This window comes from Triticum urartu, chromosome 7A (assembly GCF_056163025.1).
Source record: "Triticum urartu cultivar PI428250 chromosome 7A, HENAU_Tu73, whole genome shotgun sequence".
In the NCBI taxonomy this organism is placed as follows: domain Eukaryota; kingdom Viridiplantae; phylum Streptophyta; class Magnoliopsida; order Poales; family Poaceae; genus Triticum; species Triticum urartu.
Window position 1 is genome coordinate 591,290,176 of NC_141879.1, and position 18,226 is coordinate 591,308,401.

The window sequence follows — 18,226 nt, forward strand, 5'->3', positions numbered from 1 at the left end:
ATCTGGAGGCACCTTCACTACGGCAGTTCATAATTACGGCAAGCACGTGTTCACCCACAATACGACGTTCTGCTGCGTCAAGCAGCCGCCTGGCGGTCAGAAGGATGCCTCCTACGCCCTCCATCACATGCGGGCGATCGTAAGGGATCATCATCACCTTCTGCTACCAAATAATCTCAAAGATTGGGCTGCGAGCTTGTCGGCAATCCAGGACGCGGACATCAGACAAGAATTCTTTCCAATCCAGTCGGAGTTTGCGGACATCATCCATCAAGATGTCCTTCATACCTCGGGGCAGTTCTACCTCAGATATCAACCGTCCAACATGGAGATAGATGGAACGCTACAAATGCAGGCTGACAACGCCCGCGATTTCATGACCATCACGACAGACGGCAGCTTCATCCACGCTCCGGTCCCATGAGTCAAGTTGAAAGTAGTGATGTGTAGTTCTGAAACATTGATTGGCTCATGTTGTAATTAAACTTTAATGAATTGTATGTCTCTTTGGTTTGGACAGTCGTTCAACTTAGATGTAATCGATGCTATTTATTAGTAGGACCATGAATCGTGCTATTAATGTCTTGCTTTTCTCTTCCAATCCTTTTGTTGCATACTTATATATTGCTTATGTATGTATTGTCTGTTGTTTGGCTTGTGCATAGAGATGCCGTCGTATGTCGTGTACAAGGGTAAGGTTCCCGGAGTCTACGACGACTGGGAGGAGTGTCGGAGACAGGTTCACCGTTTCAGCGGTAACAGTTACAAAGGGTACACCACTAGGGCAGAGGCGGAATCTAGATACGCCCGCTATCTAGCGGGAGAGAGGAGGGAGCGTTGGAGGAACCGGATGAAGACCAGTTTCATCGCGATGATGCTCATCGTGATGACCGTAGCTCTCTTCTATGTGATGGTAGTTTAGATGATCGATATCGACTTGTAATGTGAAGACAAACTCGATACTCGTGGTCTTGAGACTTGTAATGTTTTATCTTTGTTCGGTCTTTTGAATTCGGAGACTAATATGATGAATTTTATTCAGAGACTAATCTTCTATTGTATTCGATGAATCCGCTGTTGCTGTGTGCTACTGTCTATATTCTGCCAAATAATATATTTTGTAACCTGTGCAAAAATCAGAAAAGTAAAAAAATAAAACCTAATATTCATACTAATGGCGCATCACTACAGAGTGCGCCATTAGTATGCCAAAGTATACTAATGGCGCATCACCAAAGAGTGCACCATTAGTATGCCAAGTATACTAATGGCGCATCCATCCGCAGTGCGCCATTAGTGTGGCAAAGCACATGGTTAAATATGGCCCCTGGGAGGCATACTAATGGCGCATGGTGTTATATACTAATGGCGCACTGTGTGGTGTGCCATTAGTAATAAATACTAGTGGCGTGATACTAATGGCACACCAGTGATGCGCCATTAGTAGGCAAAACTGGTGCGCCATTAGTAAGCCTTTTCCTAGTAGTGCTGGAGACACCAATGGCGCCGCCGCCATAGACACCAATATTGCCGCCGCCGGAGACACCAATGGCGCTGCCTGCGCGTTGTGCGAGTTGCTGGCCGTGAAGCTGGGAATTGGTGGCGGCCCCTGTTGGCCACCCGCAATCCACGTCGTTATCCCATGAATCAAGGTAGGCATAATGCCGGTGAGCATCGATCCTAGTTGTTGTTGCACTTGCTCTTGGACCATCTCCGGAATCCGCGCCACTTGCGCCTTGAGTGCTTCAACCTCGCGCGACTGGCTTTCCGAGCTGGTCTTTTTCTCCTTTCGCCCACCAGCGGTATAGTATGACGACCATTTTGTGGACAAGCCTTTGCCGGCCACACGACCAGCTGACGTCGGATTACTGAGCTTATCCTTGTTTTTCATTATGTTCAACGCCCAATTCAAAGGGGTGTCGAAAGGGGAGCTCTGAGACGACCCCGCGCTACTGCTTTCTTTGTCCTGCAGAAGGAACGTGAACCATTTAGAAATATTGGGGATTAATTAGAATGCAACCATATGGAGCTAATTACGCGGGGGTGTATTCCTTACCAGAACAAGCTCAAGCGCCTTGGTCTTCGGATCCATGGTAAGCTCCTTTGTTACCGGATCCTCCTTGTACCGGGCCCTGAGAAAGTTCCTGGTCTGCTTGTCACGGTATTTCTCGAAGCGGGGCGGTAGGCCTTCCTTGGCACGCTCCGCGTCCTCCTTGTCCCATATAGGCTCCGCCACTCTGTAACCGTCGGGACCGAGTTGGTGGACCCCTAAGTTCAACTGCCGCATTTCTTTCCCCCACTGACTTGATTCGGAGGTTGCGGGGCTCTTGCAATTGATCTTGAACTCCTTGTAGTCATCTTCGCTAATCAAAGGATATTTCGCCTTGATCTTCATAACTATCATCTTTGTCAATCATTGCCTTCACCGTGCTTTTCCAAGTAGACAGGGTCGTGCTCATCCTCGTGAGGGCGGCACCGTTCACTTTATTCCCCGAGAGGCGTGTGTTTGCAAACTTAGCAGGGAACTTGTATCGTTCATGCAGCTTCGTGAAGAGGAGGCTCCACAAATTCCCTCGGTCCTTATGCCTTAGGTTCTCGGTGTTGATCGAGGCGGTGCTCCAGAGAATGCACCCGAGCTAAACCGAGTACCCCTTGACTACGTGTTTGGGTGCCGTCGGATGCCCGTCGGAGTTCACTTCAGTAAATTCCTCCCTGACGGTGCCGAGCACGTTCGGGCGCCGGTCCTTCCGTTGCCTCTTCGGTTGGCTGCCATCTGTGCATGCGCCGCCATCATAAGTGGTGGCATCCGTGGCGCCATCATCGGTGGTGGCATCCCCGATGCCACTAGGGGTTGTGTAGTCAGGATCGGTGTCTTCCGCGGCGTCCTCATAGCGGTGAGGTTCTTCCTCCAACTCCTGGGACAGCTCCCAGAATTGCTTGCCGCCCGAACCGCCGGCCTATCATTGTGGGCCATGTTTCACTCTAAATAGGAAAAAAGTTTGGTCAAAAAGTTGGTTATTGTTAAGGAACAAGATCATGGTCTCATCATTTAGGGTTTGTCGACACCAAGGCATCCTAAAAGTTAAGCTTTTATCATTTAGGGTTTGTCGACGCCGAGGCACCCTAAAAGCCTAAGCGTACATCATTTAGGTTCTCATCGACACCGAGGCACCCTATAGAAGCCAAGTTAAGTTTCCATCATTTAGGGTTTATCGATGCCGAGGCACCCTAGGTTAGGCCTAATCACTTGGCACTAATCACTTGGCTCTATTGCCACCTATGTTGGGTTTATCATGTAGGGTTTATCGATGTTAAGGAGAATTCTAAGTTGGGCCTAATCACTTGGCTCTATTGCCACCTATGGTTTAATGCAGCAAGAATGGCGGGGCAGTTGATCCTACTTAACTAAGTACTAAGATACCCCGGCCCATGCATTAGTCGCAAGTACCCCATATGTCCTATTTTTAGCAAAGTCATGCTAAAATTCACGGAAAATTTCAGCATGACCTTTGCTGAAAATAGGACATATGGAGTACCCGAATTTGCCGGAATGGAAGTTAATCGACATTCCGGCAAACTCAAGGGCCTCTCGGGGTACCTGCAAATTCATCACGACACAATGGTCGGAGACAAAACCCAGCAAACTAGCACCACAATGTGCCTCTACTTTCTTATGGATGAAAAGGCCACAGACCATATGGTCCTCTGCTTGCATATGGACAAAAATCAGCTCAACTTATGTGAGCTTCCATTCCAGATCTAATAGGTCACCCAACAAAAATTATAAGTCCTCAGACCATATATAATTTATCACATTATAAGTCCTCACACCATCAACTATGAAAAAATCTGAGAGTATAAGTCTGGTTACATTCACCCAAGTCCAAACGTAAAATTCTGTCCAACACAGTACAACCCACTTTGATAATTGCATAGGATTTAATATACCGAACAAAACCTGACAAGTGATATGTGTTTTAAGTATCTACAGAACTAACTAGCAGCAGGTGTGCAATGACAAAATTCTGGAGTTATGCTATGCAATCTAGAATGTAGTCTAAGGGGAACTAACTAGAAGCAGCTCATCTAGAACACATGTGAGTACTTCAATGGAAATAGCAACATCAGGAAGAAAAGAAGGAACATTGTCCCACAGTAGCAATAGCAGGTGTTCAATTAGTCAAGCAGCAGGAACTCACAAGCAAAGCATGTGTTCAATTAGTGCAGCAGTTGGTGTGGCTGTACAAATTACTCTACTGATACATGATACATGTGTCATGTGCATTGATCACTATAGCCTTGTTCTCTGACCAAACATCTTCATCTCACTACATGGACAGCGCAGTGTACTGTTATGTCCACTCATAGACCAAAAAATTGCAACCAATAACGAACAAATGCCTAACAGTTCCATGGAGCTACTGGATTAACTGAGAGCTATATGCGTTTTTTTAAACAAGTGAGAACTCCTACATGCTTGCCAAGCCATGAAAAACATGAGTGCTATTTCCAGAATTATTTCTTAGAGTGAATACAGTATGTTCTCCAAAACACAACAAACAATATGCAAATCGTTCTTAGTGTCTCTTGCTTTTCTGATAGCCAAATAGCCACTAATAATATGCCATTGGGATCATCATCACTTCGAATCATTTGTCTGGAAACAAAGGAATGTATAAACTGAATTTGCAGAATAATAAAGACAGATATGAGTTGCTAGCTGTTATGAGGCACCAGATATGTCTTTGCTTGCTGTAGTTGTGGTTCTGTGTCATTGATGTCCTAGGAGTTTTCTCAAATTTTACTAGCTCAAGTGTGATGCTATTTCCTGTTTACCTATGTGTGCCACAGTTACTTTGTTACATAATTACACTTTCATAAACTAAGCAATTAACATGAGCACATAGTTACATACTAGTATGTTTCACACAAAAGCAAACAAATCTCCTGGAATGTGTCATGAAATTGAGTTTTAACCAACTTCCATCTATAATTTTGCTATTCAGCACAAATCACTTTTGTTCAGGTTTCTTTTCCAGAAGAAGTATAAATCTGCTCCTAAACAAACAAGGCCGACCCTGTGGCGAATTGGATAACAGCTTGCTACACTGACAGAGAGGAAGACGAAATCGAAGGGGGGAGGGGAACCGGTGCAGCTCACCGATAGGAAGATTATGGCGAGCTTGTGCGGGGCCGGGGTTGACGAGGTGACGTGGATCGACGGTGAGGCCGCGGTGGACGGAGGTGGAAGAAGACCTCGATCCGCACGATGCAGAGTTGTCGAGCTCGAACGGCTGGCCGTAGATGACGTAGAAGAACACTGCAGAGCTCCTAGACTCCTTGGTGGGGTGCGGGGACGACGGTGGTCGCGGGGACGATGCGGTGACGGAGACAACCTAGTCGGGTGAAGCAGCGCGAGGGGAGGGGAAGTGGGGAAATGCTAGGGTGTGGAGCGGGCGCAGGGGTCGTCGGAGCGGGCGCGGGGGAGCTGGAGCGGGTGTGGAGCGGGCGCGGGGGTCGTCGAAGCGGGCCGGGGGTCGTCGGAGCGGGTGTGGCGGGGGAGGGAAGGGGGATCTGGCGAGGGAGAGGGAAGGGGGGATCGGGCGAAGGGGTATCCAGCTAGAGGGGGGAATGTTAGTAATGGCGCACCCTCCTCTGGTGCACCATTAGTAGTTTTTTTTCCTGATAGCAATGGCGCACCCTCCTCTGGTGTGCCATTTGTAACTTTTTTTCTGATAGCAATGGCGCACCCTCCTCTGGTGCGCCATTAGTAACTTCTTTTTTTCATTATTTCTTGTTGCATCTAATAATTTGTTTTTTTATCAAATTTGTTATTTTCATGAGGACTAGAACAGAAGATATCATCAAATACCATCAATTTTTTTATTATTAATTGAAAATATCATCAAATTTATTATTTGAAAATATCATCAAATTTGTTATTTGAAAATATCATCAAAAAGTGGGGGAGGGTGCGGGGTGTCGGCGGCAGCGGTGGAGCGGGGCGGGGGAGGGTGCGGAGGGTCGGCGGCGGCGGTGGAGCGGAGGAGGGTGCGGTGGGTCATCGGCGGCGGTGGAGTGGGGGAGGGTGCGGGGGGTCGGCAGCGGCGGTGGAGCGGGGGGAGGGTGCGGGGGGTGCTTGGCGGCGAGGCGGATAGCTATCGAGAGGGAGGGGGATCGAGATCGAGTGTCCTCATGAATATTCAATATTTTTTCATATTGAATATGAAAAAATATCATCAAATTTGAAAAAATATTCATGAATTCAAAAAGGCCCATGAAATTTAAAAATATTCATGATATCAAAAAGTGCCCGAGAAATGAAGACTACGATTTAAATACAATCGATCTTAGCTAGCTATCTGTTCACAATCTTCTTGCCCTTCTTTTTCGCAAATGGAGTTCTTCTGTGGAACGGACGTCCTTTAGGTAGGGTGGTCCTGCTTCTTCTTGTGGTGTATGCTGCTACTTCATCGTCGTCGTCATATTCGATCTTTGGGTCGCCGTACTTGTCGAAGTCTTGCTCATTGGCTACTCCATCCATTCTGATGATCTTCCTTTTGCCTCTCCTCACGACAACACGACTGGGCTTTGACGGGTCAGTAATGAAGAAGCATTGGTCCACTTGGGAAGCCAGTACCCATGGCTCATTTTTCGCGGTGACGTTTTTGCCCACGGTCTTGGATTTGGCTTCGGGTATAACCATGGTGGTGAAATACCGGTCTTCTTTTAGGACGCTCTGGGCCAATCTGACACGGAACATCGGGACCTTCTCTCCAGCGTAGCTCGGCTCCCAGATCTCCTCGATCCTTCCGTAGTATCTGTCCTTGTCGTTACTGGTGTAGGATTCCATCGTTACCCCAGAGTTCTGATAACCATCGCTCTTCATGTCCTTGTCCTCGGTGTAGAATGTGTAGCCGTTGATATCGTACGCCTCATAGGTCATCAGGTTGTGCTCGGCGCCCTGTGACAAGGCGAATATGAGTTGTTCTTCCGTGGAAGAATCCTCATGTAAAGGGTACGACAGAAGCTTCTGCTTGAACCAACGCGTGAAACATGAGTTGTGCTCTTTGATTATATCTCCGTCCGTCCTCTGTTGGCCTCGGTCATTGTGCGTCTTCTTAATAAAGGTTTTGTGCTCTACCACCCAAGGATCGACCACGTCTATGTGTTGTAGCGCGACTAGGTTTGCTCTTTTAAAGTCGGCGAGTCGACCCTCGAAGTCAAATGCATTTCGCGGAGACCCTCACGGTGACCCCATCCTGCGAGCCTACCGAGGTGCCTGTTGACGGGCAGACCAACGGGGTTCTCGATGCCTAGATAATTCGTGCAGTAGGAGATGCACTCTTCGATCAGAAAGCCCCTGGCTATGCTTCCCTCTGGACGTGACATGTTGCGAACGTATCCTTTGATGACACCATTCATCCTTTCGAACGGCATCATGCTGTGCAGGAACGTCGGCCCGAGTTGGATGATATCCTCCACGATATGGACCAGCAGATGCACCATAACGTCGAAGAATACGGGCGGGAAGTACATCTCAAGCTCGCACAGTATCACCATGATCTCTTCCTGTAGCCTTCTGAGTTGCCTCACGCCAACCGACTTCCGAGAGATGACGTCGAAAAAGTTGCATAGGCCAAATAGCGTTTCACGGACGTGCGCGTCCATGATCCCACGGATTGCAACTGGAAGTATCTGCGTCATCAGCACGTGACAGTCTTGAGACTTCATCCCGCTGAACTTCTGCTTCGCTGGGTCTAGGTATCTGCTTATCTTCCCCGCGTAACTGTAAGGAAGTTTTACTCCTACGAGGCAGGTGAAAAACTGATCGATCTCCTCCTGACTTAGAGTGAAGCACGCGGGAGGGTAGTCATTTCCCATCTTCTTGGCCTTTTTGCCTTTGCAATGACTTTCTGTGTCCTGCTTCGCCTCATCATCATCATCATTAGCGTGAAGCTCCTGCCTGATGCCCATTGATTTCAAGTCTGCCCTTGCTTTCGGCCCATCTTTGGTCCTCTCTGGCATGTTGAGTAGGGTACCAAGCACACTCTCGCACACGTTCTTCGTGATATGCATGGCATCAAGGCTGTGAGGCACACGGTGGACCTTCCAGTACGGCAAGTCCCAAAAAACAGACCTCGTTTTCCATACCTTCAGCAGCGGCTTTGGCGCCTTTTGCTTCTTTCCCGGCAGTGGGCAATCTTTCCAATTTTTCGACAGCCCGTCTATTTCCTCGCCGCTCCTTGTACGCGGGCGTCTTCGGGGTTCGGTTTCACCATCGAACAGATCCTTGCGTTTCCTCCACGGGTCATCGTCGCGAAGCCACCTTCGATGTCCCATGAACACGGTTTTGAAGACCCGGGATCTCTATCTAGCTGGTGATACATTGTGTCATCCATGCACCTGACGCATCCAGAAAATACGTGGACCACCTGCCCCGCGACATATCCGTAACCGAGATAGTCGTGCACCGTTGTGAGCAGTGCGGCTCTCATAGGGAAATATTCTTTCTCTGCGGTGTCCCACGTATTAGCTGGCGTTTTCCACAGCGTGTCTAGCTCCTCTTTCAGCAGCCCCAGATACAGATTGATGTCGTCCCCTAGTTGTTCTGGCCCTTCAATTAGCATACTCATGTGAATGTACTTCCTCTTCATGCACAACAAGGGGGGACGGTTGTACATCCACACAAACACAGGCCAGGTGCTATGTGTGCTTCTCTAGCTGCCAAACAGATTGACTCCATCGGTGCTCGCGCCTAGCACGATGTTCCTTGGATCCTTCCCAAATTCTGGGTGTTTGAAGTTCAATGCTTGCCACTGGCTCCCATCCTTAGGGTGACTCAGCATCTTGTCTTTTTTATTTACCTCTGGGTCATTTGCGTCATCTTCTCGCTTCTTCTCCTCCCTATCCAGATGCCAACGCAGGAGCTTTGCTACCTTAGGGTCCACGAAATACCGCTGCAGACGAGGAGTGATCAGAAAGTACCACACCACTTTTCGAGGAGCTTTCTTCCTCTTCTTGTATCGAGTGACGCCGCACACCGGACATATGGTAGACTCCGCGTGCTCGTCCCGATAAATGATGCAATTTTTCATGCACACATGGTATTTCACGTGCGGTAAATCCAGAGGACACACGACTTTCTTCGCCTCCTTGAAATTGTTCGGGCACTTGTTCCCCTTGGGAAGACGTTCGTGCCAGAATGACATGTTCTCGTCGAAGCATGCGTCGGTCATTTTGTGTTTTACCTTCATCTCCAGAGCCATGAGCGTTACTTTCAGGTGGGTATCCTCGGGTCTGCATCCTTCATACAATGGAGTAACCGCGTCTATCTCCAGTTGATCCATCTTGGCTTTCTCTCGGGCGGCAGCTCTTGCGTTATCCGTCTGCTTCAGAAGCAGCTCTTGAATATGAGCGTCCTGCACCCAGCCCATCGATGGTCCATCGTCGTCTGCTCCGCCGGCATATTCCTCATCATCATGTCCGACATCTTCTACATGATGACTGTGTACAGCATCACCATCATGATCATGTCCTGGAGATTCTTCGTCTTCTCGCCCGCCCGAGCCACGGTGGTTGTCTTGCTGCCCTTCCTCATTTCTTGCTCCGCCCCCATGGACAACTTCATAGTCATATTCATCACCTTGCCACCGATAGCCATCCATGAAACCACGCAAGAGCAGGTGGTCCCGCACCTGCCCGGAATCCGGGTCCGCAATAAGGCTCTTCAGCTTGCATCTTCGACACGGACATCTTATCTCCGTCTCGTTCTTTTGAAGCATCTCGGCCTTCGCGGAGCTCAAAAACCTATTCATGATGCCTTTGGTCATCATGCGGACCATGGTCGCCTGTGGGATAGAGCAAAACGATATTTTAGAACCAAGAAAAAATTTGGCATGACTTTCCCTAAAAATAGGACCAAAAAGAATGCATAGTGCTAAAATTCTCGCCGAAACGGAAATGAATCAACATTCCAGCAAAATATTGGAAACTATCGCATTTCAAATACCGGTACCTGCAAACACAAACATATATGCAACACCACAAACATATGCAACACCACAAACATACATAGATCTAGCTAGGCCACAAAAAGTGCATGTGCACGTTGTTGGAGTGAGCTAGGGAGAAAAAAAGTAGATCTACAACATGAAGATAGCTTTCCCCTTACTTACCTATCAAAAAAGGTATTTTCTCCACTTAATTTTGATGAATCTATGGTGCAAATGAGGTGAGGAGGAGGAGGCAGCCGACAAGCTTGGAGAAGGAGGTGGAGGGAATGAAGTGGGGAAAGTGAGTGTGTAGGTGTGGCTGTCCAAAATATCTAGCTGGTCCCAGGTTACTAATGGCGCACCACACAGCCATGCGCCATTAGTAACCCAACATACTAATGGCGCACCTCATGGCCGTGTGCCATTAGTAGTTTTGCAAAAAAAAAGTAAAAAAATATATATATACTAATGGCGCACCGTGGCATAGTGCGCCATTACTAATTTAAACTAGTAATGGCGCACTTTGCAACGGTGCGCCATTAGTAGTTTTGCAAAAAAAAGAATAAAAAAAATACAGTAGTGGCGCACTCCATGGCTGGTGCACCATTACTAGTTAGAACTACTAATGGCGCACTTTGCCAGGATGCGCCATTAGTATGTTTGGAAAAATGAAAAAAAATGTTACTTGTGGCGCACCTTGTGCCTGGTGCGCCATTAGTGTCTTCCACACTAATGGCGCATCACCACATGATGCGCCATTAGTATATAGTAGTGGCGCATATTATATTTTATATTTTCTTATATTGTGTGCGCGTAACTTTAACTTTGAAAGATGGTCGTTGGATGAGGCGAATCCGATGGTCCAAAGATGGCAAATTTGAGCACTACTGGTCGTTGGATATCATCTAGATTCCACCAGATTTCGCCACATGTATAATCTAGAAGAATCCATGGTTGAACTTAAGCATAATGCACAAACATCAAAACACAAGCACTTCTTATTTGTTCTAGAATCTTCCGTATCAGAATTGCCCAAATGTTTTTCTACATGATTTGCCATTATTTGTTTTTACTTTATGTCTTACGACGCACAATTCCATGAATCTTAAAATAGATTAACTTTCTTATAAAAACTAGATGATTTTGAATGAAATGAACTATAAGAATTAAACGAGCATCTACATCATGCATATATGACTCAAAGCTTGCATGCTATAATGTGGTATTTATTCATAATTTGGTTGCCAAATATCATGGGTGCAATGCACGTGTACCTTACTCTAGTCTAAATGGTGTTTGTGTGTGTGTTGTGCGTGTTGAGGTGCAAGTCTTTTTTTTTGGGTACACGTTAAGCTTGTTCTTCCGAAATTTCAAGTCGCGCCTTGTTATGCCGAAAATTCAAGCTACCGTCTCTGTCTATCGTGCTGCGAAACTCCCGCCTCTTCAACCCGTGCCTTGTTAGCCCGAAATATTTAAGATATATCTTAGTCTCGTTGTGCTCCGACAACTCCCTCCATCTCAACCCGCGCCTTGCTATTCCGAAATTACAAAGCGCGCAAAAACTCCCACCTCCTGTGAAATCCCGACACGTGAAATGCCTGTGGTACCCCTGAACCGAAAGAACCGCCTCAAATCGGTGGGGGTACTTTCATAACTTATCACACATTCCGGACAAGCGCGTCTCTAAGCCATGGTTCCCCACTGCCATCCCATCTGCCCACCCATTCGTACACCAAGGCCACGAAAACCCGCGACGAAACCCCACACCCTGCTCTGTCCGCCACCCAGCCGGAGCCTCTTCCCCGACAACATCGTCCACAGCAACACCTCAACGTCCGTCATCCACTGTACTGGATGAGGATCCGTCATCGATCTCATCGTCCCGCCGGTTCAGCCACCCCGTCCTCCACCTCCAAGGAGCTGCCCCGATGTTCCCCTCGTCTTTTGCGCCACCTCCATTCCCACACCGCCGTCTTCACCTGCACCACCGGAAAAGCATCATCATCACCGTTTCCTCGGATGAAGCTGCTGCCTAATCGGCGCCACCAAAGAGGTTGTACACTAATCGCCGCATTTTCTTCTTGATTCGATCACACGGAGCTGCCGGCGCTCGGTCCCGAGCCGACACGGTGCGGCTCCATCCACGGCGGTGTCGCCGGCCACTTCCTCCACAGCGTCGCTCCCTCAGCGGCGACATCCACATCAGTAGGAGCTGCTGCTACTTTAGCTCTTGCTCGCGCTGCTGCTCTGCTCTTGCTCTCGGTCCCCTGCCTGGTCTGCTCTTGCTCGCGCTGCTGCTCTCGCTCTTGCTCTTGCTTGCGATGCTGCTCCAATTTGGCTACACTTCAGTGGACTGAATTGACTTTTGGGTCAGTCGATTTTCAGGAGGTGGGGGGGCTCGTCGGGGTGAAGGAAGAACCAGCCGCAGTAGGGAGGGGAGCTCATCGGAGAGGTACCCCACTATCTATCTTAGGGTTCAGGATGGGGCGGTGGTCGCCGGCGGTGGCGGGGAGTTGGCGGGGCGGTGGCGTGGGGATCCCCGGAGAAAAAACTTGGCACGGGGGGCCTAGAGGGATGGCCGGGGCGGCGGCGAACCGGCGGTGGGGAGTGTTTTTGGGGCGGGCGGGGTGGCGCACCGCCGGCCGCGGGCGGCGCGGGGCTGCTGTTTGGCCGGTGGTGGCTGGCGGCTCACGGGGGTGGAGGTTGAAGATGAACCACAGGCCCTTGATTTCGTATCCAACGGCTGCAAAATCGACTGACCAGAGATGAAAAAGTCAGTCGACCAACGTGTAGCCTCACCTTGCTAGTGCATTCAGTTTCGACAGCAAAATTCAGTTTCGACAGCAAAATTCAGTTTCGACAGTTAAGTTCAGTTTTGACAGTTAAGTTCAGTTTTGATAGTTAAATTCAGTTTCGACAGTTAAGTTTAGAGATGAGCGGCTGATGTATTTTACATCTAGCACTTTGTGGTTATCTATTTTACGTCATGTATTGGAGATGCTATTAGAATTCCACTCAGGTTAACGTTGTTCGTTGTCTCTCTTGTCCTGCTTCAGCCTCGGCGTCGTACAACTCACGGGAGCTACTCCAACGATGAAACCCTCCATCACAGCGGAGCAGTACCTCAGGCTCCATCTCCAGACGCCTGAGATCTTCTTCCCCTCCTCCGACAGCCAAGTCAGCCGGAGCATCCTCACCGGCTAACCCAATCACGCTGAGATCGACATGGCTTCGCCAAAGAGGTTGTACACTTGTTGCATCTCTTTTTTACTCTACATGTTATATATATTATCCACTGAGCACTCGTAGTAACGGGAAATATGATTATTTTATCCTACTATATGACAAGCAGTGAGGTACCAGGCAACTTAGCTATCCGTGATGGACTCTCTTGAACGCCATCATTATTTATCTCTGCGCGTTTGAGTTGTGCATTTGTCGATGGGCTTGGGAGTTGAGCTAGTATGGCAGTGGCTTGGGTCCAAAGTAATTGAAGTAGCACAAAAACATTTTTTCAGTGTAGGATTTTCCTTGCTCAAGCCTGCCTACTAGAATCGTCAGTGCTTAAAAGGAAAAGTGAATGAAAAACATCAGAATTGGAAAGTTTCCTATGGTACTACTTTTCATGAATTTGGTGCAAAGGAATGGAGCAAAGGAAAACTGTAGGATTTGTTCCTTTAGTGTCTCCTTGAAAGAAAAATTGTAGGAATTCTAATTTCCACTTCTCCTTTTCATATTCCTATTCATCAGGCACAAGACTAAGAGATAGTAGCATAATAGCATTATAACTTTACATTTTCTTGTGGTTTGACTTAATCTCACCATGCTTTTTGCATCCTGTGATCTTCCAATTGTTGTGAATCAAACACCCAGATTGGCAGAAATCCTGTGTTTTTAAATTCTCTGTTTTGCACGTGCATTCTTATCCTATTCCTGTCTATTTCCTATCCCTGCATTGTTAGAATCATCAAATTCAAACAAGCCCTTACTCAATTACTTCTATTACAGATATGTGTCAAAGAAAACCTTGTGTGGTTTGTCCTGCTCCTGCGGCGCTGTGTTCCACCCCAGCTCAGCTGCTCCAATGACGGAAGGGTTCACCACAGCAGGGATCCGCTCTCCAGACTGTCTTTCGCCGCCTCAGATCTTCTTCCCCGCTGCCGGCAGCCATGGCAACTACATTACCATCATCAACTGAGCAGATGACCTTGAGGACTACACAGGTCCGCAAGAGAGGTCTCACTCTTCCGTGTCTGCTTACGTTATGCATCGCTTAATATGATGACATGCTACATTATCATCGTGTTCACCTATTAGACTCCGAGTCAGGTCCAAACTAATGTTGAAACTTGAGTTTTTAAATGGTTGTGGGGTACATATTGGGGTAGCAATCAGTACTATCTGTCTACTATCTGGTTAATCTCCGGTGTCTACTATGAGTTTCATGTTGGGTGCAAACAAACATTAAAGGAGCCATTATCTGTATTTTTTAACTAAAGCTATTATCTGCCTGCTATCATTGGTTTTGGTTCTATCCACAGTTTGCTACCATCACTCTAGATTTGTGCATGCACTCCTTACATAATCTCACTATGTTTTATTCCTATGCATGCCAGTTATTGTACACAATGGAACTGATCATGTAGAGCAAAAGATACGAGCCTTGCGTGGCAATAAAATTTCATGCAGATGTCGTTCCATGGTGGGCGCAAAGGCAGCCCCCCTCCACCCATTTTGGATCGTAATCAAGAGGAAGATAACTGTTCTGAGGGGGATTCAGAAGGAGAAGACCACTCCTATTTACCCCATGAGGTCTTCGCTCTAACTTGGCATGCTGATGTTGGTAATATCATGCATATGGTGCCTTGCATTGCTTACCGTATACATTAAAGATGTCATCTGCTTAGTTTAGACATGCTTTGTGTCAATGCCATCTGTTTAGTTTCTTTATCGTATATGTGAATCATGCAATGCCATCTTGTCTAGCCAGGCATCATATATGTGAATTTTGCAATGCCACCCTGGTTAGCCAGTCATCTTATATGTGAATTATATCATTCCATCATTTTTTTATTACGTGTTAAATTTGTCAACAATTTTAGTACATTCAATTACTCTTCCTATGCATCAGCCATTCGGCATGGTCATGGAAAAATCTGGAGTGGAAACAAGGTCTTCAGAGCAGACAATGCTATCTGACGAAGCGCATGTCTTGCTGGTTACCGATAGCTCCTCATAGGAGGATTCAGAGACAGATGACCAATCATATTTTCCCCCGAGATGCATGCCCTAACTTGGCAGGGTTATGTTCCTCATATCGTGTGTATGCTATCTTGCATTGCTATGTCATTTTCTTAGTTTAGACATGCTTTGTGTGAATGCCACCTGTTTACTGTCTAATTACCATATATGTGAATTATGCAATGCCATCTTGTTGCAAGACATTATATATGTGAATTATGCAACGTTATCTTGTTGCAAGGCATTATGTATGTGAATTATGCAATGCCATGCTGTTTAGGCAAGCGTCATATATGTGAATTATATCATGCCTCCTTTTTTTGTATTTCTCATTGCTTTTGTCGATAATGTTTGTATATTCAACTGCTCTTCCTGTGCATCAGCCATTTGAATTGGTGATGGAGAAATCTGGAGTGAAAACAAGGTCTTCAGAGCAGACAATGCTACCTGCTGAAGCAGATATCTTGCTGGTTACAGATAGCTCTCCAGAGGAGGATTCAGAGGCAGATGACCAGTCCTATTATCCCCCTGAGGTGTATGCTCAAACTTGGCAAGGTTATATTACTCATATAATGCATATGTTGTATTGCAATGCTTAGTTTTTACATCATATACACAATATTGAATGCCATCTCCTTAGTTCACACATCATATATGTGATTGCCCTCTGCTCACTTCCTTAGTATATAAATCATATATTTGAATTATGGCATGCCATGATGTTTACATAGACAACATGTATCTGAATTATGGCATGCCAACCCATTTTCTAAAGACATAATATAGTTATATCATCTAATCCTGTTTACATAGTCATCATATTTTAAATTATGTCATTCTATCCGTGAATTATATCATGCCATCATGTTTCCATCGACGGCATGTTTTTGATTTATGGCATGCCAACCACTTTCATAGACACATCGTATAGTTATATCATGTCATCCTATTTACATAGTCATCATATTTTGAAGTATGTCATTCTATCCTGTTTAGTTAGCCATCATACATGTGAAACTGTGTCATGCTATCCTGTTTAATTAGCCATCATATATGTGAAATTATGACCTGCTATTCTGTTTGCTTAGACAACATAAATGTGAATTATTTCATGCCATGCTTTCCTCCCTACTATCCATTGCACCTGTCTATCTTACAATGTCTGTACATTCAATTACTTTTCTTGTTTATCAGCCATTTCAATTGGAGGGAGTGATGGTAGTATCTGTGGGAGTAAAAACACGGTCTTTAGAAAAGATCATGCTACCTGTCGATGCAGACAGAACCACGGTTGTACTTTCCCAAGAACCAGCCACACCACACATAACCCACACTCATGCAGATTGTACCCCTAACCAGTTGGACAGAGAACCAGCTACATCCCTTCTAACCCCAACCCCAGCAAATAGACACCCAGTTCCCGTTGACACAACACCGTATCCACCACAGAGCACCCAAACACGAGCAGATAATAAGGAAACTGCAGTGCCCAAATCATGAGAACCACCACTCCGAACCTGAAGTCAACACTTAAAGCAGAAGAAGAATTGTTCTCAGGTCAGGTTCCGTAGCTATGGTTCATACTACTTTGCTCTTGCATCACTGTATTTACTGATACCAACTAATTTCAAATTTGAAGGATGCAATTGAAACTCCAATGGCGCAATAGGTATGTTTTAAACCTGTTTCTTCAACGTATTTGGTTGTTTGCTGTTGTAACTTGCTCTATGTTGATTTCAGTTTCAATTGAATAAATAGTTATGTTCTCATGCCATGCACATTACAAGTGTTGTTATTGCTGTGTAGTTTCCCACACTTATATTCTGTCTATGCTGCTTTGTCTTAAATAGATATGATTCGAACTGTATCTATCGTGATTTGGCAACATAAACTAGAATGATATAGACCATACAGTGACCATACTACATAGATATATGTTTGTTTCATGTTGTTATCCTGTCCACCTTACTACTGAACTGGTTTACCAAAATGAGTTTCATATACTACATTGTAAACCTGAGATGTGTTTGTTTGTTTCTCTTTTAGAATGCGGATAAAATATTGGAGAAGAGTACCCTGTTATGCAATGGTAACGGAAGTAATGCAGATAAGGTTCAAGATAGTGAGACATCCCTGCTGGTCTCCAAGAAAGCTGATAAAAACTATATTGAAGACACTGAGACAACCCCAAAGTCCTGTCTTGATGTAGTGTTCGAGTTACTGGCTACCACTGCTGGCACCAGCTCTTCGAACTCATTGCCTGAATTAGTTCGGCTTCTTGAGTCTCAACTTCAAGTTGAAAGACATCGATCAGATGTTATGCGGCAGGAAGCCGAAGGACTGAGGAAGTCCCTACAGAATTCAGATGCATACTTTCTGGTGCAACAGCAAGCGCTGGAGGACTTAAGCGCCAAACAAGAGAAAGTTAATAAGCTTGCTAAACATCTTGCTAGCATTATGGGTACCCAGGATATTGTTTCTTGAGCTCTTCTGAAGTGGTTTCAGTTCTGAACTTGTTTTGCTGCGGCATTTATATGCTGCTGTGTTCCCTATATTTGCACTGGTGGCGAACTTTGATGCCCGGTGGATGTAATATGTGTAATAGCCGTGATAGCCTAGTGTAAGTTGCTTGCTTATTTATTTCCTTGTTGTCTTGTTTATTTGTTTGCTTGTAGTCAGTGCAGTTCTTTTTCTATGGTTTGCTAGTGGCTGCAATAACCTATTTTTTAAAACTAGGCCACAATAACCATGGGCCAATATTTACTGCAGTGACACTGGGCCTCCTACGGGCCGTAGAAACAGTGGGCCTTCTACGGGCCGTAGAAACAGTGGGCCTTCTACGGGCCGTAGAAACAATGGGCCTTCTATGGGCTGTAGAAACAATGGGCCTTCTACGGGTCGTATCATCAATGGGCCTTATACGGGCCGTATGATCGATTGGCCAAACATGGGCCAAACAGACCGCATTCTGGCCGTAAACGGGCTAGAGT